This window comes from Contarinia nasturtii, unplaced genomic scaffold, assembly GCF_009176525.2.
Source record: "Contarinia nasturtii isolate CC-2019 unplaced genomic scaffold, AAFC_CNas_1.1 Cnas_scaffold_285, whole genome shotgun sequence".
Taxonomy (NCBI): Eukaryota; Metazoa; Arthropoda; class Insecta; order Diptera; family Cecidomyiidae; genus Contarinia; species Contarinia nasturtii.
The window spans coordinates 837,523-861,584 of record NW_022197640.1 but is presented as its reverse complement, the minus strand read 5'-3'; the positions used below and the strand labels follow the sequence as shown (position 1 = coordinate 861,584).

At 34.1% G+C, this 24,062-nt stretch overlaps 1 protein-coding gene across 3 annotated transcripts in view; it reads right to left on the bottom strand.

The window, feature by feature from the left end:
• LOC116337350 (dystroglycan) overlaps window positions 1-24,062 on the bottom strand; it is a 62,630-nt gene that overhangs the window by 26,941 nt on the left and 11,627 nt on the right. For all 3 annotated transcript variants that reach the window (XM_031761795.1, XM_031761799.1, XM_031761800.1), the window contains exon 2: window positions 21,862-21,912. The gene's annotated coding sequence lies outside the window, so the exon portion shown is untranslated. The remainder of the gene's footprint in view (window positions 1-21,861; window positions 21,913-24,062) is intronic.

Genomic DNA, 24,062 nt, shown 5'->3' with positions numbered 1-24,062 from the left:
TTTTTTCATACATATATATCTGTTGTCTTTGTGCTTAGAGGATGTGTGTTTCAAGAATGTTAGCGAAATTTTATATCCAAGATGTGCATATTTTTGTTGTTGTTTTTGTTCATTGGTTTGTGTTGTTCTCATGATGGTCATTTCGAATGTTTTTTGTTTCATTTTCTTATGATGGATTTGTATAAGTCTCCATTGGGATTCAAATATGTTTATATCATAATTTTTCTCATAAATTAGATTAAATGCCCAAATGAGCCGCAGAGAGAGAGAGAGAGAGAGAGAGAGAAAGAGAGAGAAAAGGTGAATCAAGAAGAAAGACAAACTGAAGCTGGTTTCGTTGAATCAGAATTGATTTTCTGAAAGGATTTTCAGACACGAAAAATTGATGTGCATCATAATACTAATTGTGTGCACGTACACGCCTGCAATACGATGGCACATGTGATATTCCTCTAAATTATGAATTTTATGTTGTCTGTGCGTCTCATATTCTTTGAATTTTTCTTCAGGTTAACCGAGAAGTGTCGCGTTGCCACAACCAGCAATTCCAGTAGCATAGCAAACGATGATTGTTGACAATTCAACGCACATGGTTATAATTAGGTAGAAAATGAAGTCACATTTGAATTTATTGTGCACGACAAAACATATATAACATATTTTATTTGAGTTACTTCGGTATTTTTATCTTACCCGCATGTCAATGACAGCGCAATGCTTTCATAGTACAGAATACTGAAGTGTTATCACAATACGGTTATACCGATAGATATTTTCTTTGGTGGCCTGTGCGTTACGTGCATTATTCTTTTCAAAGCAAAACTATTTTTTATCCAGCATTAATGTTATAGCATATTTATATATATATAGGTATAATAATGATAAAGCAAAGATTTTTTTTTGTTTTGTGTATGCCTGTTTGTATATATATGCATCGCTATTTTCATTTGTCCAATAGAAAAAAAATCAATATTTTGCCGTAGTGACGAAACAAAATGCTGGCAATGAAGATGGAAAAATTGGATGTGCCCTCTGGAATTTACGCCTTTGATAAAAGCAACCTTTATAAATTATTATTTATATAATAAAATGACATCTCATTAGAGCATCCAAGCATTCACAGGCATCTTTTACTCGTTCATTCACTCACACACACACTCACTTATTCACTCAAACAATATTCTTTTTTTGCATCAAAATGAGGCACATTAATGCAGAAACAGCAGAGCATAAAAACAGACACACACTCTCTCTCTTTTTCTCTATCTTGCACACAAAAATAGGATAATTCACTACCGATGAACTTTTGCTTGAACCGTAGAAATTGAAACTAAAAACCACAAAAATACATACACTTGGTTTTGCTTTTGCAGTTGAAGTCAATTTTAAACCGTTTTTGTGTTCCTTCACCGCAGTGAATTGCAAACTATGTGTGACATTGTAAGTGATTGCCAAAGTCGTGTAAATGAATGACACTTAATCGATTGTTTCGCGTGATCTGTGTTTAGCGATGAGTTCATTCGTCGAAACAAATTGAACTTGATGTCATTTTAATTAAAAAATAAAATAAAAATAAAAAAGAAGCGATGAAATGAATAGTGGAAAAAGAAGTAAGAAACGAAGCACACACACAGCACACGCAATGAAAATTGAAAATTTATTAAGTATAGTCAAGTGGCGTTAAAAGTGAAATTTACCGCTAATATAAAGCACATTTTAGAAAGCAATATTGATTGTCACACACTTACACATGCCCATACGTTACGCACACATCACAATTATGCGTCATACATTTTGCTCATTTCACAAACCACTTGATCAATATTTATTGCTGTACAATCAGACAGAACCGTGATAACCGTGGTGACCGAGATTTACGCATTGCACGATTATTTTTCATATGTGCGTTTGTGTACACATACCATATTGATAAGAATTATCGCATTAACAAACATTCCATTTCCGATAAACGTGTAAATGTTAATTCACCATTTTATGTTTGTGTGAATATGACGTTCACGGTTGGTAATTAAAAGTGAGTATTCTTTCACTATGCGCACACATTCTCTTCGCTTTTTTATGATAAAACTTTCTGTCTTTTTGGACGCTTGATCGTCTACCTACAGCACACATTCCGATGGATAGTGTTGCATTGCATTTACGCTCGTGTGCATTTATAAGAGCACTCAGCGATAAGATTACGTCGTTAAAAATCCTCATTTTTTTTTTGTTTCGCTCGTCCTTTTTACTCCTTTCTTCTTTCAATTTTATGTTTGTATTTAATCAAAAAAAGAAAGAAAGAATATCTAGTCTGTATAAAATGGCGCTGAAAATGGCATATTTATTTATCTAAAGGGAAAATGTTGTGTGATGAGTTTGATTTATTTGGGCAGCTAGCAAACCAGGTAAATATATAACTGATTTTTCGTTGTGTCACAACTTGTGTCACATTTTTTGAAACTTTGCTTGAATGTATTGTATTCTCGTATCCGGTTCATGTCTGGCTGTTCTTTTCATTTTTGATCATTTTCTTTCTCTCTCTCTCTCTCTTCATTTCTCTCTCATTCACTCCAACTCTTTCTTTTTCTTCTGGCATTTTAACTGAGTTCGAGTGCCATTCATTTTGTGTCGATGTCAAAAGTTTGACTGGAAAAAAACGAAAGAAAGAAAACGACGATGTCGCTTCAAATTGTCCATATAAATTTGCAGTTGAAGTACTGAATTTCATGTCTTAAGTTACGTCAGTAATACGCTTGATAACAAAAAAGTAAAATGTGAAAACTGAACATGAAGCAGTAAATTAAGAAGAAGAAAAAAAGACACTTTTTTCGTCATCAACGCGGTCGTAAATTCATTAAAAAGTTTTCATACAATAGCATAGACGGTCTATTGAAAATGAATGTTTTATTCGTATCGCCAAACGAAGATGCTAGATAACGCGCGCAATCGATAAGGCACCGAGAAATAATTCTTTTCAATCAACATGGATCGGCGGCCGTGTTGAAACATTTGCCATACACACATATATAATGAGATATGCTTTGGTTATGTACCAATTTTGGGTCATTTCCGGAAAATTATGTTCCCATTGTTTTAAACGCCAAATTTTGAAAAATGAAACTAGCGGTATATTATTCGTGATTGTTGTACATAGTCTCTACATTTTAGAACAATTAGTAATTTTGTTGAAATTTGACATCCATACTGATATACAGCATACCTTAGTTGTTTAATCTGAAACGTGGTTGATTTTCTTAGCGTTGGAATAGAAGGATATCAATGGACGAGTGTGGCTGGAATCGATTTTTAATGTGAATTCTGAGTACTAATCGCAATTTGCGACATTGTCTTACTGTCAGCTGACGTCATAGATCGATAATTTTACAGCTACAGTGATATATTTTGATTTTGAGACATTTATTGTTAATTTACTTGGATGTATTTTTGTCCATCCATACGATATTTTTCATTTGTTTTTGAAACGACCAAAATGAACTATAACTTTCCTTCGAATTAGAAATAGATCTGTGTCAAAAGTTGGCAGTAGTCTAAATAAGAATTATTTCTATCAAAAATGACAAGAAATTTATATTCTGCCATCGAGTGGCCGCCCAAGTCGAAGACTTTTCAGTCCTAAGATAAAAGAATCTCGCGTAGAATCATATTTAAAAAGACAGTTGCCACAAAATCGAAATGTACCAATTTATGTGATGAATTTACGTATTAATGATAATGTTATCTAATGGTAAGCACTGCAAATAAGATTATTCAAGTCAAATGCCTTCACTTTATGAATGAATAAATTGAAAATGAGTGTGAATGTGCGCAGATGTATTCCGTGGCGTGTTGCTGTGCGTGTGCATGAGCTCAGATTTCGTATTGAATTAAAAATCGGATGACGTTGACACAATTTTGTTTCGATACTTGGAACTCGTGTGAAGTGAATTATGAATATTTAAAGCAATTCGCTTCACTTTCAATATGTGTAAATTCATTTCATCGTTTGGCCTCAACTCCGTATGGCAATGAATTTATCGAGTCATTAGTACAGTTCACAGAAATTAAACATGTACACCATGAGTGGTAGCGCTTCAATCAAGAAATGTGTGTTTAAGCAAGACATTTAAATGGTTCATGTAATTTCTGTGTGTTTGTGTGTGTGTTGAACTCGCATACATGTATTCATTCCAGCTTGAATTTAAGCGCACACAAACATTTATCCGCTTATGGTGCCATAATCACGGTGTACATATTGAATTTAAAATGACAGCCAAACGCAAATGAACACAAACAGATTGTAATGAACACAAACGGGTAAGCGAGCGAGCAAGAGAAGAAAAGATAAAAAAGCAAATGTTCTATAGTAATAATAATATATATGTCAAGATAATGCAAGTTATTTACATAAAACATAAGAATTATTTGAGTTTTTAACGTAATTGAGAATAGTGCAATAGTCTAAATGAATGCTGAGTACCATGGCTCGCATTCGCTTTGTGTTAAGAAGAAGAGCAACATCAACACAGAGAAAGACGATGGGAATGAAACGAATGAGATGAGAGCTCAAGTGGTACGGGCATTACCAGTCAGAGAATCTTTGTAACCATTCAATTGCGACAAAAATTGAAATGAATCAAAATTTGAAATATATGGAGAGAAAAAATCGAAAGCGAAAAGAGGAAATAAGCAACAAACATTTTAATAAAGTTTGAATGCTGCTGAGTCGACAACATGTTTGCTGGTTGCTTTGTTTTTATTTCAATTTTTCGGTATTTTTGGTATTTGCTATTGAATCGTGTTCACATAAAACTGTATGTGAGTGCACCTGAAATAAAATTCATGTTTGATCTGATTAAGTTCAATTTAATTAAAATCAAATATTCATCGTTGGTGAAAAATGCAAAAAATAAATGATTGAGTAAAATAAAGTTATAGTTGTGCGAAATGAAAACCACATTTGAATTGGTGTATGGGTAGACAGTAAATAACGATAATCACTTGGCTTGTCGTTTTGTCTTTGTCAGAGAAACGTGCTCAACACACACACAATATTCAATTAATAACTAATTTGAGTTTGCACAATTTAATTCAAATACTGCGCGCGCGCTTGTGTGCTTATGTTATTTGAACGATGTCGAATTTTATGCGAATTAAATTACGATGGTGTGCAATAAACGGACGTACAATGGGTTGGAAATGAATTTGGTTCAATGTTTAAACGGCAAAATATTGCCCCGAAACTATTCAGCATTTATGCAAAAACGCACAATCAAATTAAATGAACCACGTTCGTAAATTAAAAAAGAAGAGAATCGAATCAAATAAATGCAAGCGGCAAAAATTCTATTTCCGATTTTTTTTGCCGCTAATTTTCCATGCAAATCAAATGACGTGTTTCTCTTTCGCACACACTTCGACTCTTTTCCTACACGCCGGATGTATTTTTATGTGTGTTTTTTGATTTTGTTTGCACTTCAAACCATGGTCATACGTTCGGTACATTATCCTTTTTTCCTCTTTTCCATTATCTCAACAGTTATTTGTAGTCATTTGTGTGAACTAAGAGATTGTACAGAATTTAATGAAAATCACATTTGAAGACCCAAAAAAGTGCGAATCAATGAAAGACATTGCAAACATCAAGTAATCGCACTCAACAAATTAAAACTACAATGGCTCTTGTTTTGTTTTTGCTGCCATCGTCCGTTTGTCTGCTTTTTTCCGTTTTACAATGCTCTTCATTTAATCTCTGTCCGCTTTTTTATGTCTTTTTTTATATCGAGTTTGTTTGGTTGTCGGTGTATTATAAATATAGGTCTGGAGAAAAAAAAGCTCTATAAATGATTGACTAAGCGCTCAAGAATCCATAATTTATATGTAAACCAGATTCATTGCCAATAAGTTGTTATTTTGATGATTTTTGCCAGATCGCGATAACTAAATCACCCAAATAATTTGCCTCGAAACCATTTTCGTAACACCCAAGATGAGTTCGCGCAAATGCGTGTATACATACGCTCGATCGCTCGTTCATTGCGAACGTTTTCGGAAGTTACGAGAAAAAAACCAATCTACTTTTGTTATATTCAACAAATAAAATTGAAACACACGGGCAATCGCTCTGATTCACTCTCATCGAATCGAATAAACACATAGTTTCTTTCATGAGGCAGTTCAATTTGTGTAAAATACATACACAGCATGAGGTCTGAATGCTAAAATACAATAATAAAAATGCGCATGCATAAATTTTTCCACTTTAGCAACTCAACCGAGTTATTTTTTACTTCTTCTTCTTATTATTATTTTTTTATTTTGTGTTTTGCGCAGGAAAAAAAATGAATAAAAGATGCATACTGTGTCCGTACTAAATATGTGGCTATGTGTTTGTGCCGTTGTATTCGCCTCTTGATTGTTTGGATGAAAGATGTTCTTTGTCAGTTTTGTATACAAATAACTACGATTTCGAGCGGCGTTGCCAATTTCATACGAATATCCTATCTATTCAAGTACGCGTATACATATATTTAATACAATAACTTTATTTCCTCTTTCGTTTTCATTTTAAACGAAAAAAAAATGTTTAGTTGTCACAAAAGGGCAATTTAACCTATCCTTTTAATTTGAAAGACAAGCAGCAGCCGAAAATAAGAGCCAAACGAATGTTATTGTCTGTATGTGCGAATAATTTTTTTTTTAAATCGCATTTGCATTCCAACGGAAGAGACGAATATCAAATAAATGACAAAAGTGTTGTTTTTTTTTGGCAATTGAATGTCGTGATGTTTGCTTTTCACAATTCATGCCATCCCATGAATTCAGTTTTTCGATTCCGATTGCGACGATCATAAACGAAAATAACCTTGACTAAAACTCTTTCACTCTTGCTTCAACCATCTCTTTTATTGCAAATAATATTATGGACAATTATAGCGGTCATATATTACCACAATATTTAAGAAAATGCGCCGAAGGATAATAAATGATCCGAATCATCAGTACAAATAAATCAATTAAGATTCAACCAAATCGAAAGCGAAATGAGGGAATTTGTAGGAATCGCGGTGAGCCGGCTGCAACATATGGGCTTCAAAATAAAATGTGTAGCATGATTTGGGCAATTAAAAATGACTGCTGAAAACTGTCGCAAAGAATTAAATGAATAGCATTTAATATGATTGGCCTGATCTAACTGTGTGTATGTGGCATTTGATGCGCCACACTTTTGAAATACTCTAACCAAAAAAAAAACTCATATTACACACTAATAGCTAACCATATATATTTCAGCACATTCAGCAAGCTGAACTGTGTATGTTGTATTTTTTTTATTTCAATGACATACGACACATTTGCATTAGATCCGTCATCAGTTTTAACGTTATGCCTTTTTTTAGAAAATAATCATCATTTCTTCCGCCTCTTTAATCCTATTAGTTGTGTTTAATGCATTTTATTCAATGATATCAATTAAGCGCATTTTCCCGTAAAGAATTCTTTGGATTTAATTAAAGGTGAAGCACAAAAAAGCGAAACACTTTAATGGAATTATAAAGCTTGTACTTTAAAAAAAAGTATGGATTGTACCGCATCTTCAACCCCTCTGAAACTCTCGAGTGAAAATGGAACAGTGTGCATTTGCGATGCTTTTATTGAAATGAAGTTTTCTCCTCTTTTTTTTTGAATTAAAAGCCGATACCTCTCGCTTTCTATCTCTCTCTCTCTCTGTCTGTCTCTCTGGCCCAAGTTCAGGTATGAAATAATTTCATTTTTTTGTTTATTTGTATGAATGTTCGATGGCAATGAACTCAAATTCTCTGTTTGTTCTTATTGATTTTTATTTGTAGTTTTGGTTGTCGTTTCGATGTTGCATTGTTATTGCTTCTGACCAAAAAAAAAAAAACGTGACACATATGTCAGTTAAAAATAATAACGAGAAAAACTAAAAAGAAGACGTATTTCTGTTGCTGTTGGAGCCAACCGAACCATTTTTTAGCTATATTCATATTTATGTATGAACAGCTGGATTTAATTTCCTGTACTCGGACGATCTTACATCCATATTCAAATGCATTTGTTTTTTGAACATTTGTGGTGCTTTATTCAAGAAAATAAGCCGCACCATCGAAATTCTTAAAAACCGACTACGAACGCCAAACAATGCAATTTATTATTTTACAAGACACAACGGTCTGGGCAAAAGGGAACTCTTTGCTAAAAGAAAATAAATAAAGCGACAACGTTATTTTGTTTTTGCGCCGATGACACATTCCGGGAATTTTATGTGTTATCATTGAATGGTACGGCAACGGCATTCAAACAAACAACACTAATTATTTAAAAACCGATATCTTCTTTTCGGCTATGGCACCAAGTTGCCGCTCCTCTCAATCGAAGATAATGTTTTTTTTTCTTCGTATGTTAATTATTTTGCACTCTTTGTTGCCCAAATGGATTATACATTTTTTTTTGTCGTCTTAAGCATTTGTTTCCGCATGATTTATCGAGAAATTGCTTTCACTCATCAAACGTAAGTAGTTTGTCTTTTTAGTTTTTGCTCAATGTAAATGTTTTGTAAATAATTAATGAGTAATAGTCGAAAAAACTTGGAGGAAGACAAAATAATAATGGTAAATATACATGCCTTGTTACTATTTGCCAAACAAAACATTTGGAAATGTTTAATGTTTTGGCTTTCTCTGGTAGGGCATTTTACTCGAAATGAAAATAGATTTGCTGGATTATACAAATTTAAGACGACTGCTTTTTGAGCTTGTTCCAACGGTTAGCGGTACAACAATTTTAATGGGCAGCCCCCTTCATTTTTTCTTGTTTGTTTCTCAATTAATGCAGAATACATAGACATTACCGCATAAAAGGGACAGGATTAAAGAATGAATAAGTTACACAATGCCTGCATATAATATATATTCGAGAAACTGCATTTTCTCTGCTAAATGGATGAAAGAATCATTTGACAGCAGAAAATGAAGTGCCCTCTACACTTTTTCCAAATGTTTGGTGTTTTGTACACTCAAGAGTAACAAATGAAAAAAAAAAAAACGAGAACCGCCTACAATTCATATTCATCTGTAATATATGTATTTCCATCACTTCGCCAAATGTTAAAAATTATCGTCTGCCGTATTGTGTCGTCTACGACTAAACGCTATTTTTCAACTCATAATTACAAACTACCCGATTTGTTTATGATTATTCCACATCGTTTACATTTAGCCAAAGGAATTTTAAACAATGAAATAACTGAACACAGGTCACACTAGTTTCAATGCATTCAATTTTGTATAATTTGCTCTCTAATTCAAATTGAAAAGTAGATACACACGAACGAAATTGTAAACACCACAAGGAACTGCTTTAAACAATCGAACATTCCTTTTCTTTAAATTTCAAATATTCACTCGTTGTTATGATCGTAAACTATCGTTTTCATGCATTGACTTATTCAGTTTGGTTTCGATTTCAATGATATTTTTTATCTCTCTCTCTTTGATATTAAATCATTATGATCCATCAACGAACGACAATGATGGCGTTTGTTGTTCTTCCTCCCAACACCAAACTGAGAATATCATATGTAAATACAATGAAGGAAGAAGGCAAGAGAGAATGCAATTGTCATGTCACTTGTTTCATTCGGTTCTATATCATTATTGAAATTGAAATCATTTATTGAATTATGTGTTCAAACCAATTTGTATTTCTGTTTAGTTTTCAATTCTTGTCTACCATTCGCTCGATCACTGACTTCTTACAACCGTCGCCACGTCATTTTGTTTTTCATTCCGGGTCTCATCATCTTTTTTTTTTAATTATAAAATTCAAATGAAATTTATACTTTGTCCATATTTGTTCAGCTAGCAAGCGGGTGGGGGGGCTTGTTAACACAATAGAAACATGAGCCACAATTAAAAAGCAAATACACGAGAATGTAAGAAAGACATAGAAAGATGAAAAGAAGAACAAATATAAATGTGAAATTGAGAGTTAGTTTGTCCGTCAACATTCTACCGGAAATTAATTTATATTCAACCGAAAGCCATTGCGTTTGCATGAGATTATTGTACAGTTTGCTTTGTTGTTGTCATCGTGATGCGAATGATTGCCAAGTGTGCGAAATGTGGCCGAAGCAATTCATTGTTGAAATGGAAAAAAAGAACAATAGCAAGCGCCATGCCGCTGTAATGTCATTCGTTTATTCGTCGTCTAATGTGACCAAATGCAACAATGGGAAATGCGCTATGAAAACTTGACTCACATAAATGGTGGCGGCCAATGACAGTGGCAGTGGTTATATTAAGTAATATGCATTTTTATTACAACAGAGGGACACTGGCCACAAATGCCATTGATTGCACATTTCATTTGAGAAAATTGCTTGGATAATTTGAAATGAAAGTGAATTATTGGCATTTTACGTTCCATTTGTGGTAAACACCATAACACCCATTGATGATGCTTTTATGTTACTTTCACCCTATCGTCTAACTATATGGGTTTAAACGTTAGACGAACAAAAATCCAATTCAATTAATTTATCAACAGTAATTAGAGGGGCAAACACATGCATTGGTAATATCGTAAATCAACCGATAAACAACAAAAATTATATGCTAAAAACGACATTTTACAGTGTAATACAAATGAAAAATGTGCAAGCAATAAACATTATCGATATGCGCGGCGCACGTGTGTGTTTGGCGGTGTGCATGACACTCAATTTTCTTTTATTATTTGAAAAAAAAAACATTTCGATCGAATTTCATTGCAGAAAAGGAAAATGGATATCAAAAATCAAGACGAAATAAAAAAAAATTTGGTTCATTTATATTTTATTGTGAAATTCTCGAGAATTTCCATATAAAAACGGCAAACGGTAATTAAATGCCTTGGCAAAATCACATTCAATTAAAATGAACCATTGAAATTTCCATACAAATATATTCGTGTACGAGCTGACTCTTTGCTATTGATATTGCATTTCAAGCGTGTCCAATTCATCGCAATTACTTTTCATTTTGCTTCATTTTACGAATTGTGATGTTCGATGCCATTTGTGATCCCATTTCACAAAGGTGCATCTCATCGCGAATCGGACGTTTATGAGTGTGTCTTCAGTTATTTAACCGGGTTAACATACGATTGCCGTTTGCCCTCAATAATAACAATAATAATAATGGAACAACACGACATATATATATTTAAATGAGTGCCTACATTAATTTACAGTTGTGTGCCCGGTGCTTGTGTTGATTACGATTGTTCATTCAATGTTCAATTTAATTTTATGCGAGAAAATTGATCGCATCAACGAGGACAACGTTCATTTTTGTAAATCTGAATGCGTTTTTTATATATAATTTTTTTGTTGTTGTTGCTGTCCATGTGCATCGTAAACAATTTCATTTGTAAAAAATTTATGTTTGCTTTTATTAAACAACGGAAAAAGCACTACAATGGGTGGAAAAACCATTTTCTCGCCTTCCATTTGCAGCCAATCGATAAGGCTAGACCAGTTTTGGAATGTATTTATTGGATTTTGTCTCATTAATGTTCGATTAAATTCCAGGCGTTCAATCTAAAATAATGATATCATGATGCATTTGATACGACTGTTATGGAGTGCATAAAAATGGATTTAATGTGTCTATATGTATTTATTTTGATATATATGCAACGAATATCGGCATTTTTCGTCGACTACCACCAATAAACGTTTCGTTTTTGATTGCAATTGTCGCCTCGATTGTGCTCACAAGCTGGTTGCGATATTGTTGCCGTTTCTTCTTCTTTGTTTTTGTTCGGTGTGTGCAATTGCATGTTTTAGATTCGTATTTTAAAAAGCAGTTTGGTGTTTTTTTTATGGACGTTGTACAGTGTGTAGGTGTGAATGTTTACTGAGTGCTATGTCTTTCTGATCTTTTTTCCTCGCCGCGATGCATTTGGGTGTATTTGTGTATGTTTGGCTTCAAGGGAAGAGCAAACCGTTAAAAAAAATCTCTGCCTACGCAAATACAAAATATTTACGGATTATGGCACAAAGATCGTTAAATGCAGGAAAAGAACGAACAAAAAAAACGGACAGAAAAAAACCTGTAAACATGAGAGAGAGCTTACAGTCGAAGTATACCGATGCCAAGAATAAATACAACAACAGCTCATTTTGAAAATACAAAGCAAAATACGGTAGAATATCTCTGTCTGCCGATAAATCGCGGTATTTGAGTCTAGACATATGACGCAGTAAATATATATGCGTATGAAAATGTGTGTGTGCCTGTTAACCAGCATTTTTTTTCTCGACTTTACCTCTTCTCTCGCTCTCTCATTCGGTTTCTGTGCAATGAATGCTGGTTGCTTTATTGCATTTACATTTTGCGCGCCTCATCTTATTTGCACTGATGCCTATTACTATTTTGATCGTTTCAATCGATTCTCGAATGACCCAAATATTCGAATGTGTTCTTCTAACACAGTAGCTGAATCAATATTTTCACATTTCTCAAAATAGACACGCCAAAGTATAATTTCCAATTGCAAATGGGCTTATTTTTACAGTGAACAAGTCAATAATTATGATTTCTACATATTTTCCCGTTGATGAGCCATCATCATTATCACACATACAATGAATTTGATGAATGGGTGAATGGACGAATGTGTGTATGGGCACGAATAATTGACACTCAAAATGATGAGTGTAAATAAGTAATAATCGAACAACTCATGCACATGCATGGAAATTCTTTAAACTGATACATACGTAAACATTGAACTTGTTAACATTTTCAAGAAATAAAAATAGCGTATGTTTTCTTTTGGACGATCGAAAAACACAAAGCGCAAACATACGCATTGTTAATTTGAATGTTTGCTTCTTTTAGAGTTTAGAAGGAAAAAGAAACCACGAAACTAATCACGCATAGTGTGTATATGTGTCTATTGAACATATTTCGGTTGCAACAAATCAATTTCTTTGGCTATGTTAACACGAAAGCCAAATGTAAAATGAACGACTTTTCTTTGTTTTCATTGAAACACACACACACACACACACACACACACACACACACACACACACTGATCGAGAGACAACAAACATTGAAAGAGGAAGAGAAATTTTTTTCACTCCGCTACAGTTATTAAAAAGCATACACAGTTCGTTTTTTTTTTCTTCTTCTCTTTATTTTATTGTTTAACGTACGATTGAAATGTGTAGCATATATATGCCGTTGTGCAAACGAAAATATTTCTGTAATTTATTGTTATTCGAGCAAAAAGAAAAATAAACGAAGTCTATTGTGCTTCGTGATTGTGTTGTTGCCGTTGGTAATATAGTCAAGTAAAATGCATTGTGTCAATGTAAACAGAATAAATTACATGAGACAAAATCGAGAAATGAGAAATGCCACTGAAGAGATAGAAGAGAGGAGAAGCGCGCGCACACACAGTGAGAATAAAAAGCGAATGAGTCTAGCCAACAAGTACATCAGAATGTGTTCGTGAAATTTCTCAATTTACTAATAACTACGACGCACTCTTGACTGCATAATGTGGAAAAAATTTTGAATTATGACCACACTCACTTTATATGCATTTAAACATCCAGAACATGTCGGACAAATAGTATCGCCTGAGTAGATCGTTCAATTCTTTTGCTTGGGTGAGTGTGTGTGTTTTTTGGTGTACAATGCGATGTCTAAGTTCAGAGCCGAAAATAAAATGAACAGTAAAAGTTTACATTTTCATTATTTCTCCGTTCATTTTCACATTCGAAAAACTATATATGCACTTAATAAATTCAATTGTGACAATGTTACCATGAATGCAAAACGAACATTGAATTCATCGGCCACAGAGCGAAAGGGAGAACGAAGATAGAAATGGACACACAAACGCATTATGTCGATGCATACCGATCACACAAACACACACACACACACACACACACACACACACATCTGAAAACGGTGACGACCACGACAACGATGACGGGCAAACCGAATGGTCGGTGCTCTTTTGTCCAAAGAGCATAAATAATTTTTTTATTCGAAATGGATTGCATTTTATCTGCACATCTCTTTTTATCTGTGCGAATTGAGCGTGAGCAAATTTATGATGTGTCGTGTTTCAAGCGATGTTGTACTATGTACTCAAAATGTGTATTCGCATTACATTTGTTCGTTGTCATTTTGTTCATTCGTTCGTTTGTTCTCCATTGCATTCTCGGTTTTTACGCGCGCGTTCCAATCACAGAGTGGAATAAAATGCAAGCATATTTTTTAGCAGCTGTTGTTGTTGTATTTTTCTTCATTTTTATGCCATTCATTTCGATTCAATTAGTTTCTACAATTTATTGTAGAAGCCAAATGATGAAGAGTGCAGCGAATGAAACAGATAAAGTGGATTGAATGGAATGAGCTTGTTTTGTGTATTACTAAATTCAATATGTATATGTGTTCAGTGCCATCTAATTGCCTCAATTGAAATAGTTTGCGATGAGCTCGTGCGCATGCCACCATCTCAATTGAACTGGACAACAATGTACAAAGTTTTACGTTTCAACTTTTGTTTCATGCGTTTTACCAATGTGAGATTTGAATATATTTTCTCTATGGAACAGAAGACAGTGTATGTCGCCCTTATGTCGGAAAAACAATCAAGATAACGGATCGTTCGATTTCACTATCTCTCCATCCTCTTGAGCCACCCGCTATGGTTTGTCAAACCCGTCGCTCACGCTCTCTTCTCCAAATACACATTGTGGATCCGGCTGTAAGTGAAGTGCATACAAATACCGCATACATTTACCCTTAATTTCCGTATGCCTTCCTGTGTGCGTTTAGCGTTTGTATGTGTGTCTGTTATATTTCGCGTCTATTTTTTTGGTGAGTTGGCATTTCTGTCGCTTCTCTGTTTACTAGTTTCATTTTCATTGTAATCTTTTGACAATGAACCCATTTGCCAGAATCGTTTATGCAATATTTATAGTTATCTTTAACTTTTGTGGGACAAACTCGATGCCATCCAATTCCGTTTTATATTTGTCTTTTTCACACGAATTTTTGCAATGCGAATCACCAGCACCGGTTTTATCTGGATTCTTAGCGTTCAGCCCATTAATTCCACTGTCGCTTTTGCGTGTGAAAATGGTATTTCCATCTGTACAATCACACAATCATTTTGTACTGAATAAAAAAAAACATGCAGTTTATTGAGTAAATTTTATAGTCAAATATAAACAAACCAACTCGAAATTATTGCAAACAACCGAAATCATTTGTATTTCCACTCAAACCATATTCTCTCTCTCTCTCTCTCTCTCTCTCTCTTTATCTAGCTATCGCTCTTTCTCGTTGTCTGTGTGTTCATCCTAGCGTTTTAAAATTCCAGTTTTGTTTTCATTTGTTCCATTTCTTTTTCAAAACTATTTTCGAGAAAAGTTTGCCATTTCTATAATTAAGCGCATTACACGTTCACAATTCAAGCGTTCGATTTCATCTTGGATTATTGAGCACCGAACAAATTCTATGACGGCAAAATAATAATGATAAAATAAATGGTAACATAGACAAAAACATTCGCCACGAAATAAGCAATTAGTTTTTAGAAGAAACGTCAATTAATTTCAACGTGCTCGATAACTAAACGATTTCATGCGAAATCCATTCGATGTATAAAGAACTCCCAGCGTTTCGTTCATATCAATGTAGAGCAGACAGACCGGACACAGATAGAGAAAAAGAACGAACGAACAAGCGAACACATTGACTAGAATTTTTCTCCATTATCTATGTTAAATAATTATTTCAACACAAGTAGAAAATATGAAAACCAGTTCAATCGACCATTTGCCCAGCGCTGAATCTAGGCATCGGACTGTGTGAAAGAGTGAATTTGTTTTCACCATTATTCTATGGTTATTTTTTGTACTCATTTTCAAACAAATAAGTGGTGAAATTTAGTCTGGCAAAAACTTTCTCCGTTTCATTGAATTTCATCAATAGACATGTTATGTATCAATTTGTACCAAAGTGAGCAAGAGAGAAAGAAATGAAGAGAAGATGGGATACGAAAGATTCCAGAACATTTTCATATAAACTATAGTCATAAAAACTCGCGAACGATACTTGAGCGAAAAGTTTTTTGTGTGTTTCATCAAATAAAATTGAGTAGTCTGGAAGTGCTTAGTCACATGCATGTACGATTTGTTCGAATCGTTTGAGCAAATGATATTGAGTTTTTATTGATACGATGATAATTGGTTCTCATTTTGTTAATAGAATTAAGTAGACTGTTCACGTTTTTGGCAACAATGAATGAATTTTAACACAAAATACTGTTTTTTAGTCGCTCGAAACAAAATGCTTTAAACTTCAGATTCCGAACAAAAGTGATTGAATTGAATCATGCAAAAATTATTACCATCGACCATAAAATTAGCACCTATATTTAATTTCAGTTGATTGAAGACGTCGAATTAAGCTCATACACATGCATGAGTGCATCAAATTGAATGGTGTGAAATATGTAGACGAAAAATATTTTATATCGTTGAGTGTAAGAAATCATGGATGCAAATGATGCAATCGAGAGATAGAGACGCGGTGTGGCTAGCGTAATGGTACTTTTTGCATTTAATCGGAAGCTATTTAACCAAATTACTGAGGGATTTATTTCAAGTGCAATGTACAAGAATAGTGTTGATTGTTAAATTATAAGAAATGATCGCGGGTCTCGATTTAATTATATGGCCAGTATGAAATGCACGTAAATAGAATCACGAACGTTCGCCAAAAGCAATTGAAGTGATAATAAGCATCGCCTTGGGCAAACAAAATCTCGATGAATGTTTCACGTCTCAGGCGGCATCCCTTTTTACTTCTTTCATTCCCACTATCCTATCCTTTTTTTCTATTTTTAATACGCTTTTAACTATAATTTTAGTTTTTGCACTTTACTTTGACGCAGAATGTATACACACACACACACTTAATGCTGAATATAAAGAGAGAGACAAATATTTTTGCTCGAATAACCGTTAATAGTAAAATCTGAAATTAGATTTCTGTATAAAATATGATTATGGCATCGTTCTCATCCAAATGAAAGAGCCGCGCAATCTATGCACAACGATGTTGTTCGAAAAACGGAAAAATCAGTTACATACAATGCAGTAAATGGGACCTCAAACCAAAAGGTAAGTGTTTAACAAAAGATTTTCACTCCCTCACTCAAAATTCTCTGTGACTCAAACAACATTGTCGCCTTTTGTTGTGCCAATGCTCATGCTAGAGTCGAAATTTAAATAGAGAGAGAGAGAGAGAGTAATGGAGACGAAAAAAGGCAAAGTATCCAACACGAATGGAAACCATGAAAAATTATTATTGTTTTGTAATATCGTTGCATTCGTACATTGTTGCTGAGATCACAATAAAATCGGTACGTTCTCTTGCACTCGTGTTTCAACGGATGCGTGTCTGTCGATCCATGCTTACTCAACTAAGTCACTCCTCGCCGTTGTTGGTGTTGTTATTACTCTTTTTTTTTATCGCATACATTCTTCTTTAACTCGCTCATAACCGTCTCATACAAAACTTTGCAAAAGCAAATTCCGACTGGATTCATATTTTAACATTCATAAGCGTTCGTGAAATCCCATGCACATCGTTTGACGTGGATCTTAACTTTTTTTTTATGTATGTGTGTGATATTTTGTTTGCTGTTTTCTTTTTATTATTCGGGCATGAACGAAAAAAACAAACCGCTTTTTTGTGCAAAGAGAGAGAGCGAGAGAGAGAGTGCTCTCTTGTGTGATGCGAATATTCTGGCAGGCGATCCCATGTACTTTATGTGTGTGCCTTATGAATGGAAAAAGTTAGATGACATCTTTTTAAGAAAAACACACTCGAATCACATCGAACACATGAGGCAAGCCGTTTTGATTCTGTGCGCAGTTTGTGACTTGGATGTGTCATTCATATTTTTTGCTGTCGCTATGTGTATGCAATGTGTGAGTGTTTTTTTGTTGTTGTTGGTCGGTGTTGATTACAAAGATGTACGCGCGCCTATTTTAAAATTCAGCTCATCTCTGATACTCCGTTTATACACACGATTGCAAACAAACGACATTTTCGCACTAAGACTTGCGTCGCAGTTCTATGTTCTTTCATATATCCGGTCTCATTGTACTTAATTGTGTATCATTCTGCTCCGAGAAAAAAAAAAGAAAGAAAATTTAATTTATTTATTTTATCTCAGTCGCAATTTCATATACACGCAACCATGCGAAAGCATTCAAATTGATTTCGGCCACCAATTCACTTGAGAATTCAAAATCAAATGGACCATGCATTGAAAATCAATTGAACCTTTTGCGCTATTCGGTGAAATGCGTCTCGCCGAAAATGTTTGACAAAACAAACCATCCAATACTTTGTAAGCCAAACAAAACCAAATTCAATATGAATTGATGATGTTATAAATTGAAAGCAAAATTAGCGTTAACTTGATTATATATGTCCATGGAGATACAGTGTTGTGTTGTTTGGTTTTTGCTTTGTATTTGGTGGCTGTCGGTGATTTTCATGGCGATACCAAAACGATATCGAATGGATTGTTTGATAAATTGACGTCTTGATTATATGCACTGTATTTATTATGCGAGTGTGTGCGTGTGTATGTGATCGCTGACTAATTTAGATCGGGCGGTCTAAAGCAATTTAATGCAGCGCATTCGATGAGAGATGTTGTTTCTAGCTGCTGGCAAAACAATCAATCAATCGCAATCGAATACAATTGTTTGTCGAACAGTGTATGTTACGATGTGTGGTTTTATTGCTTTAACAAAGACCATTCAATGTTATCCATTGCAGCAATTCAGTATAAAATGACGTGAGCATAACATTATCAAGCTATCAATAATCAAATATGACTAGTTTATTTCTTGTTCATCTCTTCAACCATCTTAATCTATTGTTTAAGAAATTCATGGTGCTCGTTTGATTTTATTAATCCATTTGTTTTTGTTTGATTTCATGTACGATGTGAGTGTTGCTCAATGTACTTACACACACACACATAAGAGAGAGAGAGAGAGAGAGAGAGAGAGAGAGAGAGAGAGACCAAGACCCAAAGGAGAACAAAGAACTAAGTGAACGTGATGGATGGATAATATAGTTTCTCTTTTTTCCCTTCAATTCCATTGTGAGCAGATATTGCACACATTTCATGGTTTCCATTTTTTGATTCTTATCAATTCAACTAATTATAAATAATTGACGAAGATAAACAAAGTTATTTCTGTTTCTTGATGCATTTTGCAGCTCACAGTTGTAACGGACACATTGGAGACGGGCAAATGCTATTGTTTTGATCGACAGAACTGGTGTATGTTTGTGCTTGCAAGCATTATCGTCGGTCGATGTTTAGGTGCAGCTCATGAGAGAAGCAAAGCAAATTGTTTTATCTTTCGTGTCTACATAAGAGATATGCAATGCAAACGAAAATTAATTGATTGAAACGTTATGCATTTGTTACACGAGACAATAAAGTTGCTGGCAAACCATCGTCAAAAGATCCAAAATATACAAAACGTTGAATTAAATGGATGAAAGAGTAAATAAAGACAAACATATACATTGACACAGACTGATTTCACATGAGCCACTCAAGTCAATACCAGTTGATTCATGATCGAAGACATTCTCACTCGCAGTTTCGAAAATGAGGATTTACAATTTTACAATAAGGCAACCGACGTAATGGAGATACCACAAAATAAACCACACGCACATTCGCCTTCGCACAGTAGTAGCAGAAGCACAAAAGCAACAACAACAAAAAAAAGAAGAAATAAGCAAATTAGAAGAGAGCAAAAAATAGCGCACTGGTGAAATATTGTTAATTATTTTTATAGTTTCTTCTTCATTCTCACCATAATTATATCTATTGGTGTTTGAATGTTCGCATGGAATGGCACGACTCGTAGCTTATTGCTCATAGACTACATACTCAAAGGCACTATGCTCATTGCGATTTGTGAGTATTTACTACATGCTCTAAATATATATATATATATATGTGTATGTGTGTATGTGTGATTTGATTCATATTTGTACTTTGCCTGGCGATCCGTTTTTTTTTTTTATTATTAGCTGATCTTTGACTGTGAGCCAAGATGAATATAAGAGTTGAGCTCTTGCTGCCGCAAGCTGAACAATATCGACATAGACATTGAATGAGTCATAAAAATCTGCATTAAAAACCATTCCAAATCAAGTGAACCAAACGAGAGTGAGATGAGATTGGTTGAGTGTGTGAGAGCGAATGAGAAAGAATCGAAGGAAGAGAAAAAGCTGAAAATGAGCAAAACGCGTATGCCCCAAACGAAACTCATAAAATACATATCAAACTATTTATATTCCCAAAGCCAAATGAAATGTGGCTAAGATGCGCGTTTCAAATGTGCTACAGTACAGATTTCAGTTTCAGTTTCTGTGTGTGTTTTTTGTTCTCCTTCTGATAAAAGCATTTGTTTGGGTAATGAAGACTGCAGTGAAATATAAATGCTTTTGATGATGAAAATATGTGCGTTTTTCTACTTCATTCTCGTTCTTAAGGCAAACCAACGATTTTTTTTCTTTCTTCATTTTATTCATTTGTTTTTTCTCTCTCTTCACTTTCTCGGTTTAAAGACCTTTTTTTTTCAATCCACTCGCATTCGAGAGATAACATGATTTGTGTGCACTTCATCAGCTTCGTGTGTAATCGTCTTCGATTGGGCAAATATTTCAAATGACTTTTTGTTGTTTATTTAATCGTTATTAGCACTTCTTGTATTGAATGAAATCAATTTAAAAGCGTATCGGTATCGAATATTGAAAAGAAAAAAAAATTAATTAAAATCGATATCGGTTGGGGGTGGGCGGTTTGGCTATTGCATTTATCGGCAAACACCACAGCATATAAATGAATCTCAATTGAATTTCCAAATAAAATAACAGAACATAAGTGATATGTGATGAGAGTGGCCACTGAATTACGATTGATGTTATTCATCATTGGGCCATACTCTCTGGAGAAATGGAATATTTTTATTTTACTCAGCATTTTAAATTTAAAACAGAGAGAAGAAGAAAAAAACACAAGATTAATTTCAATGTCGTGATGTAAATATCCTATGAACTTCTGTTCACATTTAACAGAGCTGACAGAGACCAACTGAATGTGGCTCATGTGACAAATTGTTTAACGATTTTAAATTCTCCGTCATTTTCGTGTGGCACATTGCAATCGTCTAAATAAATGGTAGCCTAAACATAATTTGACGCGGCGACGTGTGAAAAAAAAATGGTTGTGATGGCGCGAGCGCTCCTATTTTCAACTTGTCTACGACGATTAACAAAAGAACTGGAATTTAACATTTCGTGTCGAATGAAGATAAAATTGTTTAACAAACCGCTAGAATGCAATTAGGACGTTTCAACAATTTGTTTAAATGTGAAATAAATATCGGCCAGAACGAGATTCATGAGATGTATGTCGCCATTGACAACGCAAACATTTTGGTTTTCTTTAGAAAATTTGAAACTTGTTTGATCTTTTTCTTTTTCTCGTCTCGAGGACGCGTTGAAAATTTATGGTTTGCATCACTATCAATCAATCGAAATGCATTAAAAATATAGTCACCTAAAAACGGTACAGTCGTTGATAGACAAAGCAAAGTCTTAGTGATTTCTCTTTTCGTTTAAATTTGGTTTTTCAAAGAAATGAAACCCATATCATATGGGCCATATGGGTTTTCAACGAGTTTGAAAAAAAATCGCTAATATTACTCACCAAATCGGTATTCACTTGAATCTCTCACGTGTCAGCAAATTACGGCAGAAACTAGGGAATGGAAGAAAGAACAAATAATATTTTAAAATAAAACATCGAACAAACTCATTAAATTTTTAAATTTGGAGATTGTAGGCGCTGGTATGGGCAAGTAAAGTGTAGCATAATTTCGATACATGTAAAACATTTATTTTAAAAGAACAATAGAATTTATATGAATAATTCACCGAAATGACATTTAACTATTGTGTATATGCATGTAGCTCGTTTGCATTTCACTCTTTTCTCGCTTCGGCAAAACTAATCGAAATCAAATGAATTATACCGCATTTGTTGATTGCTTATGCGTTCGGCAAGAGTGTTTTGCGAGTGTTGTTACCATTGCCTTTTTTCCGTTTTGTTAATTGAGCTATTTAAAATGGAATGAGCAGCGTTTGAGTAATTCAATTGCGTATGCGGCTATTGAAGAAAAAAGACGCAAATTATTTATTTACACAAAATGAGTTATTGCTAAAATATTGATGTGTGTGTACGAGAGTTTTTTTCTTTCTTTATTCTTTCATTTTCTTATGTCGATTGGGTTCCTTTTTGTCGACGTTGTTGATGATACATCGCCCGCTAATATAATCGATATACAAGCACCAATTGAATAGTTGGTATTTTTTCTGAGTATGCAAATTTCGTTACACCACTTCTTCTTCTTCGTGGTGTTTTTTTTTGCCTTTGCTGCAATGGAAAAACGAAAGAAAAGAACAAAAATCACGTTGTATTTTGTTTGCCTGTTACAACCCGTAAACACTATATCACAGAGTGACATAGTGCAACTTCGGTTACACTCATATCATGATAATATGAGGCCGACAGTTTGCACTTCATATCTATAGTACCAAAGTATCTAAGTATATATCACCATAGTATGCTACAAGCGTACTATGAGTGAGTGTGCAGCCTCCACGACTACCAGAGGTCTGATATATATACGAATTGAAAACATATTATACTTAAAACATTTAAGTCGGAGTTTAGTGAATTATAAAAATTCGCAAAATGAAAAACGCATCACACAAGAACGAAAGTAAGAGCGAATGAAACAAACATGTAAATATACAGCACGCGCTAAGTATGTGTTAGTGCATTCATTGATTTTTCATTGGATGTGAAATCGAATCATGTGTTTCATATAGAGTCCTTTCATTCGCTCTTCTTCGAGAACATTCGCTGTCGTTTCATGTATTTTTCATTGTGCAACATTTTATAATGGAATATATGAGTGTATGATTTTTTTTTTAAATTTCAAAAATTAAGTTGAAAAATATATAAAAAAAAAACATGTGTCTCAATTGAATAAAAAAAGGAAAAAAAAAATAAAAAAAAAATTCGCACGATCAAACGGTATTTTGTTTGCCAAAGCGTATTTTGGTTCGTTTACATATATTTTTTCTTCGGCGTTGCACATAAATTTATTAAATTTTCGTTTTTCTTTAAATGGCTTTTGTCAACGACAAAATATTGCAATTTTATTGTAGCGATATATATAGTGATGTGGTCGTTGTCATCGTCGTCGTTGTCGTCATTGTCAACGTATGGCTTGGCTCACCCAGTGTGCGCGTCCCGTGTTCGTGATGAGGATTGAACAAACGTTGTGAATAAACGCGCATTTTTCTTTTTAAAGTTGTGCCATTTTGTGTAAATTATCAAAACGACAAACCAAAGACAGAATGAGGTATATTTATATGCATTTGACTTTGACACGCATAAGGCGCAATGCATATTGTCATCATTTACTGAATAAACTCAATTCAATATATGTATATACTTGTATGATATACAAATATATGCAAAATTGTATGACGCATATACCACTTTTCTTGTGACTCTTGCTCTCAGGCCTTATTGACTTTAAGCAAACAAATTCGAGAGCAATTTTCAAGCAAAAGAAAATCCAAACAACGATGAGTTTAAGAGTATACATGTAACACACTCTCTGTTTCTATCGTTACACTCTGTCTGGCAAGTAATTTACTTCAGGGTATTTCGTTTTTTTTGTTGTGCATTTGTGTGTGTGTGTGTGTGTGTGTGTGTGGTTTAAGGCGAAAAACGTTATATAAATTGTGGCTTATTGCAATTTCTTGTCTTGTCTCTACGTTGCCATCAAGTGACAAACTAAGACCACATCAATGCTAAGAGTCTGAGGCAAAATG